Genomic DNA, 14,929 nt, shown 5'->3' with positions numbered 1-14,929 from the left:
TTCAAGTTCACAGCTCGGCTAATACACATATATACACTAGTAATCAAATACTAACATTTGCACTTCACCTTACTACCATGGCCGAATGCATCAAGACACCATACCATTTCAATTTTGGTCATGGGTTAAACAAAGAACTTAATGTCTAACTCAAACATGCTAAAAAGAAAATCCAAGAGTCATCAATCACCATCACATGTATCATTACAAAGCTTCACACTTAGCATGCAAATGACATCAACACAAGTCCACCTTAGCCGAAACTTAGCTCATCTTCATGCCTCATCACCACAATATCAAACACCAACCAAGAAGGCAACACCCATGGCCGAATATCATCTCCATCTCATAGCAAATATTTAAACCATGGGCTAGGTAGAACTCAAGCTAACAACTAAAAATATGCATGAATCTCATGGAACAACATCAACATACCTTAGTCTAGTGAACCACCATAGCCGATTTTCTCCAAGCTCTTTCCCTTCTTTTTCTTTTTTCTATTCGGCCAAGTTCAACAACACAAGAACTTTTTTCTTTTTTTTTCTTCATCATTTTCCTTTTCATTATTTTATTACCATGCTCCTTATTTTATCATTTCTAACATAAAGCATTAACACAACATGTTTATGACATGTTTTACCCATCACATTTTGTCCACCATCATTGTCATGGCCGGCCACTACTAATGAAGTGGGGAAATTGACATGCAAGTCCACCCTTTTGATTACATGCACTAATAGATCCTTATAGATTAACCTATCACATTTCAAAAGTGTCACACATAAGTCCTATTAACTAATTTCACATGCAATTAACTAAATCGAAGCTTAAAACTTTCACACATTCATATTCACATATTTTAGACAATAATTATCATATTCAAATAATTTGGTGACTCGATTTAGCGATCCCGAAACCGCTTTCTGACTAGGGTCAGTTTAGGGCTCTCACATAAAACCTTTGCAAGTAAGTGATTTTGGGGGCTTTTCTTAAATATTTTTGTACTTTTGAGGTCTTTGTAGCCCTAGCTTTCTAACAAGAGCACTATTTTGCAACATGGTTGAAAGTCTAGGGTTTTGCCATGATAGTAGACATGTTGATTTTTGAAATTATATGGATTAATATGAGTATTAGATGTGTAATAAACAACTTTTGTGAAGAAGTTTTCATGGAAGCCCTAACTGAGGACCATTATGCATAGGTTGTAAAATAAGTGATAAAGGTGTGAAATAGTGGAAATTTTGGATTTCTATAAGAGTAAAAAGGGTTAGACTAGGCTTATAATATGAATAAATTCGATAAAAAAATTGATTTTCGAGTATAGGGGCAAAATGGTCATTTTGTAAAAGTTTAGGGGCAAAATGGTCATTTTGCCAAATATTGAATTTTCAAGTGTCTAAATTAAGGTGTTGACAAAACGAGTGAATTTTTATTCTTTTAGATCAAGATATTCAAAATTCGAACCTAGACCTAGCGAAGGCCAAGCAAGTAGATTAGACTGACTAATCGCCATATTTTGTAATCCGAGGTAAGTTGTATGTAAATAATACAACTACATTGTTATTATATGTTTTTGGATTGCTATAGCATGAATTGCTTGATTGTAGAATTGAGAATGCATGATGATAATTAAGATAGTGGAATCTCCCGTTTGAACCATAGGAAATAAATCAGATATTATTGTTAGAATGTATGGGCTATTATGAGCTAGTGTAAAACCATGTCTGGGACATGGAATCGGCATTGAGACGAGAGCTAGTGTAAGACATGTCTGGGACATGCATCGACCTCGAGCGTAAGCCAGTGTAAGACATGTCTGTGACATGCATCGGCTATGAGATGTGTCAGTGTAAGACCATGTCTAGGACATGGCATCGGAACAGATATGTGAGAGCTAGTGTAAGACCATGTCTGGGATATGGCTTCGGCATTTACCCCATGTTTCAGGCTTATTGATTAGCCGGTAGTATTCCAAATGGTTCAATGGTGAGAGTTATGGTTTAAGTTAATGAGAGAAGTATAACCTTGTTGTGAGTGGTACAGGTACCGATTTAATATGTATGAGATGTGAGCTCAAAATATGCTATATGATTTGTAATGGACAGTGATGAGTAAGTTGTGCTTATGCCTTCTCTTGTATCATGAGCATGTTGATGAATGGTAGAATTATTGTTATATTTATTGCATGCAACTTACTAAGCTTTGTGCTTACTTCCTTTCCTTTCCATTTTCTTATAGTGCCGCCTAAATAACTCGAGGACCAACGTACGTCGGAGCTAACGATCACACTATCAGCTGAAGCATTCGGTATAGTCAGATTACTTGTTTTGAGTATGGCATGTATAGGGCCTAGCCTTTAATGTTTTGTGTCATTGAGAATTGACCAAATGTGTTGGCTTGGGCTAAAATCCTTTATTTTGTATAAAGCCTTGAATGAGGGCTAATATTCATTTTGTTATATATACATAAAAGATGTTATTTTCATGGATGAGTATATTGCATATGGGAATATTGTCTATTGTGGCTGTTTTAGTCATGTGAATCATTCTTGTATTAGTGTTGATTGATTTGTGTAGGTTATGTGAGTAAGGGTGGCAAAGACGCTTGGTAGATAGCCTTATTGATAAACCGTAATTTATACATACTTTTATCCCATGCTTAGCACATTTATAGATGGTTTCTCCTTAGATTTGGTGAATTCGATGCTCCTAATTCTTTAATTTCATGTTTTATACTTAGGCGAGCATAAGAGAGTAAAAAAAGTGAGAAACGGGCCGAAAACGGAGAAAATAAACCCACATGGGAAATCAACACGGCCTGGACTTCCTCACAGGGGGTGTCACACAGTCGTGTCTCTTTGGTAGGATCGAAGCACGACTTACATTGGTAGACTACACACCCGTGCCTATTCAACAGCCTTGACCACGGGCTAGAGTAATCGCACACGGGTGTGTCACACGGGCGTATCCTTGCTGAGCCCAACCATAACCCTATTCGAAAAAGGCCAGTTTTGAGGGCTCTTAGGCATTCTAAAGCCTATTTAAACACCTGAGGAGGCACTTAGAAGGGGGGCGCAGAGTAGGAAGCAAGGAATTACTCAAGGAAAGCTGATTGATCCATCTCAAAAGCCGAATTCATCATCAAGACTAAAGATCTCCCTTCAAGTTCCTTCAAGAGTTTTGGGTTTTCTTATGTTTTGTTATATTTATGCTTTTGAGATGTTTTCTTCTATAATCATGAACTAAACCCCCTAAATACCTAAGGGGAATGAAACCTAAGACGAATCTTGTTATTATTATCTGAATTGTATGATAAATATTTGACTTGTTCTTAATTATGTGTTCTTAATTCTTGTTTTAATATTCCAGGATATTGATTCGAGTTAACACTCTTATTCAGAGGAGGAAAAGACCCTGTCTAAGAGTAAATTTGTCATAATTAAGCGGAGTTGATGGTACGCCTAGAGATAGGGTGATAAGATTTTGTCGGATTAGGGTGAAACCTAATAAGAGGATCCATAGATCGAGTTAATGCAACACTAAGTGTTAATTAGAAAGAGATTTCAATTAATCAACCTAGGGTTAGACGTTATTAGTCTCGAGAGAGATAATAATATAACTTAGGGATTTCTACGGATCAAGTCAAATGAATAAATCATCTGATTCAAAGTCAAATAACAAGTGAAGTCTAGGTGGATTTTTCCTTAGGTATTGTCTTAATCAATTGAATTTTCCCAAAAGCTTTTCCCCAATTTCTTTCTGTGCACTCTTAGTTTAGTTAATTAATTTAGATAAACAAATCCTTTAATTTTTTAGGCTAGATAATAAAAAGAAAGTAATTACTAGTACTCTTGGTTCCTTTGAGTTCGACAATCCGGTCTTGCTAAAGCTATACTACTGTTCGATAGGTACACTTGCCTTTATCATGATAATAGTTAGTTTTAAGAACGATTAATTATAAATATTTAAAACCTGTCGCGAATATCACGTATCAAGTTTTTGGCGCCATTGCCGGGGAACTAGGATATTAGGAACACTCAATTTTTATTACTTTAGCCATTTTACTTTTATTGCAATTTAAATTTTCTAATTCTTCACTTATTTTCTTCAGACGGGTTTCTTCTGGTCATAAATGATAGGTTTTTCTAGTTTATGACTAGAAGAAACCCGTCAGGACCATTACTGTTTGATAGTGAGATCGATCGCACAGTTGGAAGAAACCGAAGAGAAATAAGGCGAAGCTTAAGATACACAGAGGAGGGGCAGGAGGATGATAGTTCAACCACAACCGAGGAGATGGCTGAAAACCAAGAATATCCGCTACCTCCTGCGATTGCTGCTAATCAGAATCCTGCTCCGTGTATTATGTATGATTATGCTAAACCTTCTTTAACAGGAACTGAATCGAGCATAGTTAGACCTACTGTAGCTGCATATACTTTTGAATTGAAACCTAACACAATTCAAATGATACAGCAATTTGTTCAGTTTGATGGTTTGCAAGACGAAGATCCCAACGCTCACTTGGCAACCTTTTTGGAACTATGTGATACATTTAAAATTAATGGCATTTCTAATGACGCCATTCGCCTACGGTTATTCCCTTTTTCATTGAGAAACAAAGCTAAACAGTGGTTGAACTCGTTACCATGAAGGTCAATCACTACTTGGGAACAAATGACTGAAAAGTTTTTATTTAAATATTTTCCGCCAGTTAAAACAGCCAGATTACGTAATGATATCTCTTCTTTTGTGCAGATGGATTTAGAAACACTCTACGATGCATGGGAGAGATAAAAGGACTTTTGAGAAGGTGCCCTTACCATGGGTTACCACTTTGGCTACAGGTTCGAACGTTTCATAATGGCCTGAATCCTTCGACTCGACAGATGATCGACCCAACCACTGGCTGAACCATCAATAATAAAACACCTGAAGATGCTTATGAATTTATAGAAGAGATGTCACTGAATAATTATCAATGGCAAGTCATGAGGACAAAGCCAACAAAAGTAGCCGGCGTTTATAACGTCGATTTGGTCACCATGCTCTCTAATCAGGAAGAACTCTTGAATAAGAAAATTGATGGATTTCTTAGTTCTTCATAGGTTCACCCAGAAATGTAGTGCGAAGCAAGTGGAGGTGGATCAAGCAATTCAGAATACCCACCTTATGGCTACAACATGGAGAACGAGCAGTTAAATTACATGGGTAATAATCCTCGATCTCAAAATAATCTTTATAGTAATACTTACAATACAGGTTGGAGGAACCACCCAAATTTCTCATGGGGAGGCTAAGGGAATCAGAGACCACCACCTCCAGGCTTCCAACAACCACACAACCAACAAGAGAAAAAGCCGAACCTAGAGGAGATGCTAAAAAAATTCATCTTAGTGTCAGAAACTCGTTTCTAGAATACTGAGACAACCCTTAAGAATTAACAAGCATCAATCCAAGGGCTCGAAACTCAGATAGGCCAACTCACCAAATAGATTTCTGAATGAACACAAGGTAGTTTGCCGAGTAACATGGAATCTAACCTAAGGGAAAAACTCAATGTGATTACTACTCATGACAACAAAGGGTTAGTTGAGCCTACATCAGAACCGAGACAAGGCATTGTGGTAAGTCAAGATAAAGGTGAGGTAGTCCATAGTGAGCAAAGAACGGTAAGTAAATAGTACAAACCACGGGTGCCATACCCCAATGCGACAAGGAAAGACCGTACAAATGAACAATTCGGTAAATTCCTTAAACTATTAAAGAAGTTACATATTAACTTACCGTTTATCGAAGCTCTCTTGTAGATGCCAAATGTAGTCAAATTCTTTAGGGAGCTTCTAGCAAAAAAATGAAAGTTTGATGAGGCGTTGCATGTGGAGTTGAATGCAGTTTGCTCAGCCATTCTACAGAATAAGCTACCCAACAAATTGAAAGATCCAGGGAGTTTTACGATTCCTTATCTAATTGTAGTTTAGATGTTCATAATGCATTGGCTGACTTAGGGGCAAGCATTAATGTTATGTCTTATAAAATGTTTAAACAGCTAGGTCTTAGGAAACCCAAACAAACTAGGATGAGCATTCAATTGGTTGATAAAATCATTAGATTTCCTAGAGGTATTATTGAAGATGTTCTTGTTAAGATCGATAAATTTATATACCCAGTAGACTTTGTTGTTCTAGACATGGAATAAGATAGTAACGCACCTTTGATTTTAGGACGACCCATTTTAGCGACTACTAGAACCATTATTGATGTTGGCACAGGTGAACTCACACTTCGTGTGGGAGATGAAACAATCACCCTTCAAGCTCGTGATTCGAGTAACACATCGAAAATTAAAAGTGGTTGTATAAATCATTCTACTAAAATTGACCATGTGGTGCACCCTACTTTGCAGGAAATAAGTTCGAAGAACCTACACGAGCCATGTTCAAGCAACATCAAAGGACCTATCTATAAAGAACAAAGGCTACAAATCAAGGAACTAGATGAATGGCGGATACAAAAATCGAAAGACCCGATAAACCGAAACTGAGCCAGGACGAGCTCAATACAACACCAAATCAACTTAAGGTTGGAGGCAAAGTACTACTAGATGCAACAGACCCTCGCATTGCCACTTCTGAACCTAACGAAGTAATTCCTTTTACGGTACTCAATATTTTCCCATATGGTACAGTCGAGGTAATTCACCCCAAATTCGAAACTTTTAAGGTAAACAATACTCGTCTTAAACCTTATATTGATAAAGTTGATAGCAGGGATGAGGAGTGTAAACTCCTCGAGCCACCATGATAAAAAATAGCACGAACTCTCGTTCTTTTACCTTCTTTCATGCAAAAGTTGACCACCAGAAAGGTAAGTCAAGCTTAGACTATAAATAAGCGCTTCTTGGGAGGCAACTCCAGCACTAACAATAATGATTTATTTGAATTTTAGTTTTTCATATCTAACCTACTAACTGAGTCTTGAAACACAAGTTTTTCCCATCCACACAGCCAGGCACATGGGCGTGCCTACGGTCGTGTGAAAATAGGGAAAAAGTTTTTCTCCAACACAGGATGCGATAAATTGCCACGGCCGTGCGACATGGCCGTGGGCGAAACTGCCAAAACAACACGGGCGTGAGACACGCCCGTGCCTTGAAACCGTGGTTAAAACTGAGAATTTAACACGAGCGTATGACACGCCCGTGCCATTCACCCATGGTCGACACTGTCAAAAAGAACATGGGCGTGGGAGAAGAGAACGAAGCAAGACACGGCCGTGCGACACGGCCGTGTGCACCCACACGCCCAAGGAACACGGGCGTGGGCCGAATGTCAGATGTGCCCAAATTTAAAAAATCGCCAAACACACGGGAAAAAATTAGGGCACGACCGTGTGCCCCAAAATCTATATAAACCCCTCACTATTCATCATCTCCCTCCACAAAAATCCCTAACCCTAGCCGCTGTAACTCTACACGCTGTACCTGCCACGCTCGTGCGCCGCCTACAAAATTGTTTCCAACGACTCAAGCTTCTCCCTTTTGCGTTTGTTTACTCTTTTCTCTCTATTTTCTTTAAATATTTTGCCTATTTCATGCTCAAGCTTCTCCCTTTTGCGTTTGTTTACTCTTTTCTCTCTATTTTCTTTAAATATTTTCCTATTTCATGTTTTCTCTGGTGCATTTGACTATCTTAAGTGAATATTAATAGTAGAAATACTCATGCTTGTCATTAAAGAATTTTTCCTTTTTTCATACTACATTCATCCATTTTTCTTGTTTCCATGGATTTTATGTTTACCCACATACATTCATGCATTAGATTTTCCCGTCGTATTATTCTCATAGTCCTATTTTAATAACTTGATATAATTGCTTTAGTTATTTTAGTTTTGTTCTCTTCATTTAGTACGCGAGTCTCATGAAATATTCCTAAGTAGTTTTATTTTTCCATGCTATCTTTTGGACGTATTGGTTGAATTTCGACTTTTCAATGCAGGTACAATGTCATCCTCACGTGGTAAGAAGACTGTTGTTCCCGCCTCGAAGAAGAGGAAAGGAGTAGCGTCATCCTCGGGTCCTACCGCAGAGATTAGGCACCTGTTCCTCCAGGTTCCCTTGGGACCCCAAGAGGAATTATATCAGATATTACGGGCCTGACCCCTAGGTGTGGACCGCTGCATTGACTGGGCCACACTTGAACAGATTCAATTGGCTGACGCGATCTGAGTCCTCTTGATGACTAACCCGTGGGGCTTTTCTTTGAGAACGTCGAGCCGATGTATCTCGAGTTCATATTGGAACTCTGCTCGACATTTGATCTTTAGACCGTCATGACAAACTTCAATGATCCTGGAACGGTCTAGTTTCGCCTTGGTGGTCTAGTACACCAGTTGAGCATACCTGAGTTCGGGATTGCACTAGGGCTGTACACGGAGGAGTTCATGGACGAAAATGAACTCGACGCCCTCCACCGCCTTCGCCACCTCCACTACTCCCCCTTAAAATGCTAGAGGGACCTCGTCCCTGCTTTGGCCACCTATGATCCTAGCCACTTTAAGGCATTAGCCCTCGCCCCATCCCTGTGATACCTACATGCTATCTTGGCCCACACTCTGACGGGATGACGAGAAAGCACCTTGTCACCACCCACGACGCCTATTTCTTATGGAGCATGGCGAACGGGCATGTCCTTGACCTCGCCTACTTCATCGCCCTCGCCATCCGCCATCAGACAGAGCGACATCGGGGGGGGTTATCACTATCGGGCCCTATGTGACTCGACTGGCTCTGTATTTCGGGCTCCTCAACACAGCAGCACAATCATCCTCCCTCACTCTCATCGGCCAGATGTCCCCACAGCGCATCTCGAGCATGCTAAGTATGAGAATGATCGAGAAACGACGTAGCACCTACCCTCTTCAGTACCGCCTCGTCCAGTCCACCGAAGAGGAGGACCGAAAGGACATTACTGATGATGTCCCTCCACGTCATGAGGACCCACCGTCTCAGCCACCACCCATCCATCGTCCAGTTCATGCGACAGCTTCATATTTTGACATCTCTAAGCACCTTACATGATTTGAGCAGAAATGTTTTCAACGCTTTGATCACATTGATGCAACTCTACATCAGATTTGTCAGCACTTCCACATCTCATCCCCGCCACCACCTCACGAACCATCCGGCAATGACGATGTTTAAAAACATTTTATTTTTATTTTCACTTTTATCTTTATTTTTCTTAATTAAGTACTTTTTATTTCATTTTCCTTTAATACTATTTTAATTTTTATTACGAGTAATTATGCTTCATTCTATTCCCTAAAAAGTTTCTGATTCAATCACAGTTATAAAGAGTTCCAAAGCTCATCATCGCATAGGAACCAAAAACTCCACTGGGAAAGGTTCTCCATGACTGCCATGTCCTGCTCGACCACGACCATAGCTACCACCACTAGAGTATCCTCCTCCACTCTCATCATTCCCTTGGCCGATTATTCTCCATAACTCTAAATCAAGGAGTTCATTCATCCTTCAGGAAGTTTCACTTCTCTCCCTATCTTATGATTATTTATCTATCCTTCTCAATATACCCATCTTTTTACATGGAAGACAATGTACATCTTAAGTGTGGGGGGCTCTTTCATATCATCATTAGAAATCCCTGAATTTTATCTTATTCTCACATGAATCACTCATATCACTATTAGAATGAATTTTAATAAATTTATGATTTTTATTGATATGCCTTGAATTAAAAAAATAGGCATTTATGCATTGATTGTTTAAACTTTAAGACATTAGGGAATCAGGCATGATAAGTTGATTTTTGAGAATTTAATGTTCTAGGATGTTTTCCCCAAGTTTAGATGTTATCTTGAATAGAAATTCACATGTTTAAACATCAAAAAGCCATAATTTTTGTGAGATCTTGAGCCTTTAGAGCATCTATTATTTCTTTCGTGCTCACTTTTATTGTTGCTTTGAGTGTTTCAATATTGATTTGTTATTCTAGAACTTGCTTGATTATGCATGTCAAAACCACACCATTTGATTTGATATGTCGAGATGATAAAGGCACTTAGGTTTAACTCACTCATTCCACAAAAGCCTACTTTCATAATTAACCCTAAGTGAACCCATTTGAGCCTAACAAGCCACTAATTGATTTACCCTCAATATTAACCCATAACCCATTATTGTTGAAATCCCCTAGATCCACATTTTTGTCGAGATTTGATTTGAACTAATTGCTTAGCTATGTTTTGTTTCTCTATGTATTTGACTTGTTCTTAAAAAAATAAAAAAATAATACTTCAACACATATTAGTAGTAATTCGTCGTTTTTGAGCTTGAGTGTTAATTCCATATTCTGAGAAAAAGCTCACTTGTATTCAACTGATGACTGGTTATTTTTCTAGCTAGGTAATTGTTCAATTCAATCTCGAATCTAACCCTTTCTTTCAGCTTGTGACCACTCCCCCTGACCAAAGCCACATTACAACCCTCTAAAAGACCTTTTTGATTGATGTATCAACTCAATTTATAGTGGTGGAGATTTGATTTTCAAGCAAGCCTATGGCAATAGCTTTTCATATTGACTAATAGTGCTTTAAGTGATGTCCTTAAACACATTGAGTGATTTGAGTGAATCTTTAGTGAGGATGTTAAACTCTGTGATATTTTGATCAAAGGTAATCACTTAGATAAGAGGAGACACCTATGTTTTCGTGATAAAATACTCAACTTGGAATGTTTGAAACTTTGATGTACTTTTAGTTGAATTTTAAATGTATGAATACTTATGGATTATTTTGAGATATTATTGATAGGGATTATAAATTGAGAAGAATTTATTTTGATTGTGAGTTGAAGATTTTGCTTGAAGACAAGCAAACACTTAAGTGTGGGGGTATTTGATAAACCATAATTTATACATGTTTTTATCCTATGCTTAACATATTTATGGATGGTTTCTCCTTAGATTTGGTGAATTCGATGCTCCTAATTCTTTAATTTCATGTTTTATACTTAGGTGAGTATAGGAGAGTAAAAAGAGCGAGGAACGGGCTGGAAACAGAGAAAATGGACCCACATGGGAAATCAACACGGCCTGGACTTCCTCCTAGGGGCGTGTCACACGGCCGTGTCTTTTTGGTAGGATCGAAGCATGACTTACACGGGTAGACTACATGCCCGTGCATATTCAACAGCCTTGACCACGGGCGTGTCACACGGGCGTGTCCCTGTAGAGCCCAAGTATAACCTTATTCAGAAAAGGCCAATTTTGAGGGCTCTTAGGCATTCTAAAACCTATTTTAACACCTGAGGAGGCACTTAGAAAGGGGGCGTAGAGTAGGAAGCAAGGAATTACTCAATTGATCGATCTCAGAAGCCGAATTCATCATCAAGACTAAAGATCTCCCTTCAAGTTCCTTCAGGAGTTTTGGGTTTTCTTATGTTTTGTTATCTTTATGCTTTTGAGATGTTTTATTCTATAATCACGAACTAAACCCCCTAAATACCTAAGGGGAATGAAACCTAAGACGAATCTTGTTATTATTATCTGAATTGTATGATAAATATTTGACTTGTTCTTAATTATGTGTTCTTAATTCTTGTTTTAATATCTAGGATATTGATTCGAGTTAACACTTTTATTCAGAGGAGGAATAGACCCTGTCTAAGAGTAAATTTGTCATAATTAAGCGGAGTTGATTGCACGCCTAGAGATAGGGTGATAAGATTTTGTCGGATTAGGGTGAAACCTAATAAGGGGATCCACAGATCGAGTTAATCCAACACTAGGTGGTAATTAGAAAAAGATTTCAATTAATCAACCTAGGGTTAGACGTTATTAGTCTCGAGAGAGATAATAATATAACTTAGGGATTATTACGGATCAAGTCAAATGAATAAATCGTCTGATTCAGAGTCAAATAACAAGTGAAGTCTAGGTGGATTTTTCCTTAGGTATTGTCTTAATCAATTGAATTTTCCCAAAAGCTTTTCCCCAATTTCTCTATGTGCACTCTTAGTTTAGTTAATTAATTTAGATAAACAAATCCCTTAATTTTTAGGCTAGATAATAAAAAGAAAGTAATTACTAGTACTCTTGGCTTCTTTGGGTTCGACAATCTGGTCTTGCTAAAGCTATACTACTATTCGATAGGTACACTTGTCTTCATTGTGATAATAGTTAGTTTCAAGAACGATTAATTATAAATATTTAAAACCTGCTGCGAATATCTCTTATCACTTATTTTTTTCCACACGGGTAGACACACGAGCGTGTGTCACACGGCCAGCCCCATGGACGTGTTGTCCGGTAGTGTGTCCCTTGCACATAAAATTTACAAGTCAGAATGCATGATAGTAAACACACAGGCAGGGACACGGCCGTTTGTCTCAGCCGTGTGGAGGACACGGCCTCTGGCCACGGGCATGTGCCTTGGTCATGTGCCTTAAATTGGAAGCTGACGTCAGAAACAAAATGTCAAGGTTTTTAGACACGGACTAGGGCATGGGCGTGTCATGGCCTTGTAAAGGACACAGGCCATAGAAACGGGCGTGTGTCAGGCCGTGGGAAATCCCCTGTAGGTTCGAATTTGGAATTTAATTCACACAGGTATGGGACACGGGCATGTCCCTAGGTGCTTAGGCCGTGTGTGTCACACGGGCCATCAGCACGGCCATGCCACAAAGGCCATACGGGCGTGTTACCCGTCCACACGGGCTTGTGCCCTATTTCAAGGGTCATTTTTATTCAGTCGGTTTAAGGACTCAAGTTGGTTTTGAGTGGTTTCCAATGAATGTTTAAGGTCTCGTAAGCCTGTAATAAGGAGCTTAAGCAAAGTTTGAGAAAGCTTTTAAATTTGAACAAGTCTTTGTGACTCGAAAATGATTGTATGCATGTGGTTAAGTATGGTAATGCCTCGTGCCCAGTCCCAGCCTCGGACTTTGGTAAGGGGTGTTACAAAGTGTGTGGCTGCTAATTATTTGCTACTTTTAGTAGCCACTCCCACCTATAAATACCCGTTTCACCTATTAACTCAACACACCTTCTATTCCCACACATCTCTATCTCTTTCACTCACTTTCTCTTATTTGTTTTCCCATTTTTCTTATCCATTTCCTTTGTTGATTTCCCTCTTGAAAAAGAGTCGTCTTCCAACTTGGAATACCATCATTCAATTGTTCATGGAGGCCTCAGTTCAACAAAATGAGTAGAGAAGAAAATGAACGCACTAGTCTGGCTTCAGAGAAACATTGGATTTGCTTTCTAGTTCCTTTCTCTTTAATTTTCTTGTTTATGTTGTTATTTTGAACATGAATAATTGTCTTACTGTTGTTCTTGTTCTAATTAAAATGACTTAAATTAATTCATGTTAGATTGATTGCATTCTATCCACTTGAATTAGTAAAATCATGTTTGTGTTGTTATAGGCCTTGGTGAGTTGTTCAATTAAATAAAATCATGATTATGTTAGACTTGCATTATAAAATGTAAGGTAATGAATGAATTAATTATTAAACGTGTTGAAATTATAATTAATTGACACAATATTTAATTGGTGCATGCTTAATCTTCTATGGTAGCTAAAGTTTAAATTAGCAATGGTATTAAATTGTACATTAGCCTTGCATAACTTGCAGGATTATTGTGATTAAACTGTTTCAATATGAAAATATATTGTTACCTCACTTAATTGTTTATGTGTTTATAAAGATAAATTAATTGTTTGAATTGACATTGAAAAATTTTCAAGAGATTAGTTAATTTAGTAAGTACGTATGAGTAGTAGTTAGCAAATTACCAAGTTGCCATGAAAATATTCGTAACAACATGAACACGGGTTTAGTAATTCTTAGTTAAGGAATGTAATTGATCTAACACAATTATGTCATCTTGATTAAAACCATCTTTTTGAAATCGTGCTTTGGAATTTTTACTTTTTATTTCTATTACTTATTTAATTTTTAGTTTTTAAATCACTAGTTCAAAACAAAATATTTTCCCCATCTCCAAAGTGTTTGATTTACATTTCATAAATATTGTTCTTTCACAGTCCCTGTAGGTACGATAACTTGACATTTACTTGTCACTTTATTACTTGTTGCGATTGTGTACACTTGCACATTTTTGTCATTCTAGATATGAACATATTTGTTTCACCCAGTAAAGCAAATAAGAAAATCATATATAGAGACCAAAGGCATTTACCTCACAAGGAGAAAATAAAAAAAGGAAAAAAAAATAAAAAAAAACATACCTTAACGGAATAGAAATCAAAAGATATATCTTTGAAGTAGAAAGACAAGCCCTCTTCCAATTTTCATAGGTTAAAATGAACATAAATACAATAATTATTACATAAAATTTTACAATTAACAAATGGCACATAAGTATATTTTTTACATGTTTGAAACTATTGAAAGGAACAACTAAAGATAACATGATTGTTCCAAATGGTGATGTGTATCAAAATCAAGATAGGATCCTAAGATATTTTTTTCTCAATCGAAATCAACTTTTCGAGATTGGAATAATAGCCAAGAAAGAGAACACAACTAATAACAACATCAAATAGAATTAAAAAAGTAAGTATTGGCAAGATTTGGTCAAGATCAACAAGATCTAAATGGAACCAACTATCCCACGACAATTTTTTTTTTTGTAAATTATTTCTTTACCTAATCATGAAATCTAAAAATACCAAACTAATAGATTTTTATGACTTGATTCAAATAACCCACATAAAATTAGGTAAAAAGCCTAATCATGTTTCTTGTTCCCATTCTCTTTTCAGCTTTGGTGTAAATGATTTTTTTAATAAATTAATTCTCATCAAACTTTGATTAATTAGTTTGTCACCACTGTCAAATGTGGACACTTCCACACTTTCTCTTTTCAAATATAAAGACCAGA

General features: G+C 37.4%; 1 non-coding gene across 1 annotated transcript; it reads right to left on the bottom strand.

Moving 5' to 3' along the window:
* Window positions 1–4,724: 4,724 nt before the first annotated feature.
* LOC121228732 (small nucleolar RNA R71) lies at window positions 4,725–4,830 on the bottom strand. The gene has a single exon (XR_005926307.1). It is a non-coding gene; the product is annotated as a small nucleolar RNA R71 (small nucleolar RNA).
* Window positions 4,831–14,929: the final 10,099 nt, after the last annotated feature.

The sequence above is a fragment of the Gossypium hirsutum genome, chromosome A04 (assembly GCF_007990345.1).
Source record: "Gossypium hirsutum isolate 1008001.06 chromosome A04, Gossypium_hirsutum_v2.1, whole genome shotgun sequence".
Classification (NCBI taxonomy): Eukaryota; Viridiplantae; Streptophyta; class Magnoliopsida; order Malvales; family Malvaceae; genus Gossypium; species Gossypium hirsutum.
Note: the sequence above shows the minus strand (reverse complement) of the source record. Positions and strands in the feature narration are given on the sequence as shown.